Here is a 4,805-nt window from a genome sequence, read left to right as displayed (position 1 = left end):
TGGTTTTTTTTTTTTTTTTTGCCACATTTCCCTCCATTCTACGCGGTATTTTTCTTTCTCTCTCTCTCTCTTTCTTTTTCTTTCTCTTTCTCTTTCTCTCTTTTTCATGAACAATTTATTCAACTTCTTTTCTTGTTATTTTTCTTCTTTTTCTTAATTGTTACGTTTGATAATATTCTCGAATCCTTGAAACTTCTTCTGCTTGGTTTATTATCTCGAGTTTGTAAAATGAGATTCTTCGTTGAATTTGTACGAGAGTTTTAATGAAGTTGCGAGAGACGAAACGAAACGAGATATCAAATATATTGTAAATTGGAATTATTTTAGTAGTAAAAAAGAATCGAATATAAAAAGAATATCCTCTGAAAATTATTTTAGTATAAAACGACGAAGTTTTTCCTCTCGTTTAATTTTTATTCAACCTCGAATGACAATTTTATATGTTTCATCAATTGTATTTATCGAATAAAATTAAATGTATATAGAAAATTACACGATAAAATTTCGTTTATTTTTTTATCCATCCACGATGAGAACTAAGCTCAACGAAATGGATGAAAAAGCTTAATTACTTGCAAGTAGTGATTTATAAAAATCGAAAGTATCGATCCAAATCTTTCCCTATGGCAATATTACACAATCATTTTATTTAATTATTTATATATAAATATATATAAATAAATTTTACGGATTATTATTAAAATTAGCATTCATGCAATAATTCACTTTCCATAGATTTAAACACTCCATAAAAGTTCTTTATTACGTTTCATGAATTTTCATTCACTCGTGAAAAGAAAAAGAATTATCCAATCTTCCTATTATTCAATATTCTTCTATTCAATAATTCACCATAATAAATAAAATCCAAAATTCCGATTTGGCAAATGCTTAAAAACATAAAAAACACCCATGCTTTCCAATTAACATTTCCAAATTAGATAATAAAAATAGTTCGTACGTATTCGCAATTGCTCGGCTTTGGGGTGGGGGAAGAATCGTGAATCTATCATTCATCCCCTCCCCAGATGGCCCTACACGTCTCTTCCATTTATCATTTAACCTTTCGTTCGAGCGTGGCTCATTGAATCGTTAAAGTTGACACGGAGCACAATGAGATCATAGAAAGCGGTCCAACATTCTCGTTTTTCAACCGAGTGACGAATTAGTGACCCCCGTTGGGGATTTTCGATGGTTCACAGACCATAACGAGCCGCTCGTTTCGCAATTTCCTGGCTCGGTTCTCGCGTTTTTCGCCACCATCCATTACATCTTGTCGCGAATTAATCCTTCGATCGACCAATCAATTCTACCACTTGCCGCTAATTACGCGACGGTTTATCGATCTGTTTGATTTTGCACGTTCTATATACATGGGGTGTATAATATATTTGGGGATGATCGATTACAGATGCTTATTTATTAAGGATAAGTTATATAAGTATAAGTTTATAGTTATCGAATCTGAAATATGAATGAAACTTTAAATTGTTTAAGGTTTTTTTTTCTAGTAGTTGGTTATATTGGATCGATTGTAAATGCTTATTTATTAAGGATAAGTTATATACGGTTTATCGAGTTATCGAGTTTGAAATATGAATGAAACTTTAAATTGTTTAAGGTTTTTTTTTCTAGTAGTTGGTTATAGTGGAAAATATTTAGATGATTAGAAATATTTGCGTAATGTTTAAGGGAGATGAGGAAATAATGAGAATTTGAAGGTTCGTTTCGTTTTAATAGATTTTTAGAAAAAGTTTATTAATTGATTGAAATCAAATATTTTCAAGTTAGGAATTAAAATTTTTTCAGACGTTTAAACAAATTTTTTTGAATTAGTCAATTTTTTTAAAATTTCTTTATTAAGTTGTAGTAAAATTTCTTTCTTCTACGTTTAGGAGAAAATTATATGAAAGACTTAATCAAAGACTTCTTCAAATAACTTATTTATTAAGTTAAATAACAAAATATCTGAAAATTATCATTAACCGTTATCTTTTTAACTATCTTCATTATCGATTTTCCCAAGTGAGACACGAAAAAAAGGAGAATTTTTATGAAACTTCTCGAGGAAAGTTCGATAAACTCGTCAATGACACGCATCGGTGATAATTAAACGAGCCTAATACAGAACCTTTTCTTTCTCTCTTTCTCTCTCTCTCTCTCTCACTTCCATCCGCCCAAACTTGTCTGCCGCCCACGCTTGTCGGCGGACCCACACGTAGAAAGCGATTATTTTTCTTCGACCCACGAGAGCACACGCTCGCCTGCTGCTAACTTTTCTTTTCCCTCCCCATTCAAAGCGACGTTTCCTCTTGGACAAGTTCGTCGAACCGACGTTATCGTCTTTGACGTTACACGTATGCACATACACGATATCAGATCGAGTAGGAATATGCCATTTCCTTGGAATTCTTTTAATCATTATATTAATTTTTTAATCATTGAGATATTATTATAAAGGATATCTATTAAATATACTCGATTCTGTATTATTATTTTTAAAAATATTAATTTTGGTTTATAATTAAGTAATTTTTCTTTACAAAATTCTAGTTTTATCAATGCTTAAAAGTATCTTAAGTCTATCAAAAGTTTCACTTTTGAGCATTAACGGATAAATGTTACTAAAAAAAAAAGAATCGACATCTTATAATTTTCTAAGAAAAATCTACCCCTTGAAACGTACATCCCCCAATCGTCTCTCCAAATTTATTCGAATCTGTTTACCAAAATTTTTCCAATATCTCCATTCTCTCGTTTCATACCGTCTTCTGGCCATGATCCAACCGCGTTCGAACAATGCTCAGCTTCCTTTGCATTATGCATTATCGCGGTCATGCGTCGGTTCTACATGAATTTTCATCACGTATCGAGCATTGCACATGCGGGGTAGTAGCAATAAATTTCGCGTTAAACACAACCGCCACCCTCCCTCGCCCGAGGGTGGTGGATCGAGAGAATTGTTGGAAAATAAAAAAACTGTTGGAAAAGGAGATCGACAGCCAACCCTCGTAGGATCTTCAATTCTTCGAAGAAGGAATAGTAACTAAAGCAAGTTTTATTTTTAGAGTATCGTGTATTTCTCTATTTCGATACTTTTTTTCCTTTCTTTTAAATTTAATTACCTAAAAATATTACGTCTCGCCATTTATTTAATTGATTGTATAATTACAATTATTCGAGAGGCAAAATTGTTTATATTCAATCTACTTATGGATGTATTGGTAAAAAAATACTAATATTAGTTATTATATCGTTTTAAAACGAAAACAATTTTATATTTTATGGAAAACATAGCAAACGATTAGACAATTCGAATTCGGGGAAAAATAAATTGGGTTACTAATCGTAACAAATAAATATATTCTATCGAAAAAGAAATAATGAAATTCATGGTTCAATTTAAGAAAAGATCGATAACATTCTAAGAATATCGCATGAACCATGTGCGAAAGGGTTGCGAGTTAATGGCTTCGTGTTGCCGAGTTTCACCCTAAATTTGCCTCACCCTTTGAAACATGCTTCGTTCTCGCATGTATAATTAATCTTGCCGAGTTTTTCGACCGGAAGGAATATTAGATGAATTAATTATTCACCGTGGTGATCGGGTTACAACCTTCGAACGCCATTTTCCTCGTGAAACGGTGTTAAGAGGGAAGATCGAAGAGAGAAGAAAGGGTGGAAAAAAAAAAAATAGAACGTGTTTGAAGAAGGCACGGATTCTCTTAAAAAAAACGATAATGAAGAAAGTCTTTTGAGAGAGTAATTCTTCTTTAATTATTCGAAGATAGATATATAAGTTGTTCGAAGATTAAGCTATCCCTGATTTAAATGGTTCGTTAAACTGAATTAATTAATAGAGAGTAATTTTTTTTTTTTTTTGCTAACACGTAGATCGTTAGGTGCAAAGAATGATCCTATTAAAATTACAGAGAAAGATTTCATCATCGTATTTCAGTTTTTGTATTTGTGAATATAATACTTTGGAAATTTTCTTCGATAAATTATAAGTTTTAGTATTTTTTTAACTTCTTTCTCTAAACTTATTCCATTAAAAGATAATTTAAAAAAATAATTAAATAAAATTTCTGGCAATTTTTTTCTATATTACTTAAAATATTTAGTATATAACAAAGCAATAAGTAAATTATGATTGACAAAACTCTTCTTTCTCTAAACTTGTTCTATTCAAAGATAATTAAAAAAAAATAAATAAATAAAATTTCTGGCAATTTCTTTTTATATTACTTAAAATATTTAGTATATAGGAAAACAATAAGCAAATCATGATTGACAAAACTCTTTTTCAATTGTATCTTATTGTTCCGTGGTACAACATGAAATTCGTTTAATTCCTATCAATGGTCTCAATTGGTTTATTCACAATCTCGAATTCCATGGACGCAATTGACCGCGAGAACTGGGTCTCGATTGTCCCCTGGCCAGAGCAATACTTTCGTACGTTGTAGAGGAATATCTCGCGCTTGGATAATTCGTATAAAAGTTACTGGTTAGACGAGTGGGTAGAGGATCGAACGTTGGTAGTTGTTTGAGCGTGAAAGTTTATGACACGGTTCTTGTACAGCTTGGAATGAAGATGAAAAGTATGATTAAGGTAGTAAGAAGTAAAAAAAAAAAGTTGTTGAGTTTTTGTGAGTAGTTAGATCTAATGGATGTATAAATAGAATTCATTTATTATTCACTGATAATTATATATTATTCTAAGTGAGTTAATAAATAATATATTAAATTAGTCAGAAGAAATTTAAAAAAAAACTTATTTTATTCTTTATGCATTTATCATT

The 4,805-nt window shown here is 30.8% G+C and overlaps 1 protein-coding gene and 1 long non-coding RNA gene across 14 annotated transcripts in view; both read left to right on the top strand.

The window, feature by feature from the left end:
* Positions 1-4,805, top strand: part of LOC102672787 (kinesin-like protein KIF13B) — a 130,034-nt gene that overhangs the window by 51,335 nt on the left and 73,894 nt on the right. The gene's annotated exons all lie outside the window — the stretch shown is intronic.
* Positions 1-4,805, top strand: part of LOC116186863 — a 23,078-nt gene that overhangs the window by 2,425 nt on the left and 15,848 nt on the right. The window contains exon 2 of the long non-coding RNA XR_004151914.1: positions 942-953. This is a non-coding gene — a long non-coding RNA (uncharacterized LOC116186863). The remainder of the gene's footprint in view (positions 1-941; positions 954-4,805) is intronic.

The sequence above is a fragment of the Apis dorsata genome, unplaced genomic scaffold, assembly GCF_000469605.1.
Source record: "Apis dorsata unplaced genomic scaffold, Apis dorsata 1.3 scaffold_67, whole genome shotgun sequence".
NCBI classification, from domain to species: Eukaryota; Metazoa; Arthropoda; class Insecta; order Hymenoptera; family Apidae; genus Apis; species Apis dorsata.
The sequence above is the reverse complement of the archived record's forward strand: the minus strand, read 5'-3'. Positions and strand labels throughout refer to the sequence as shown.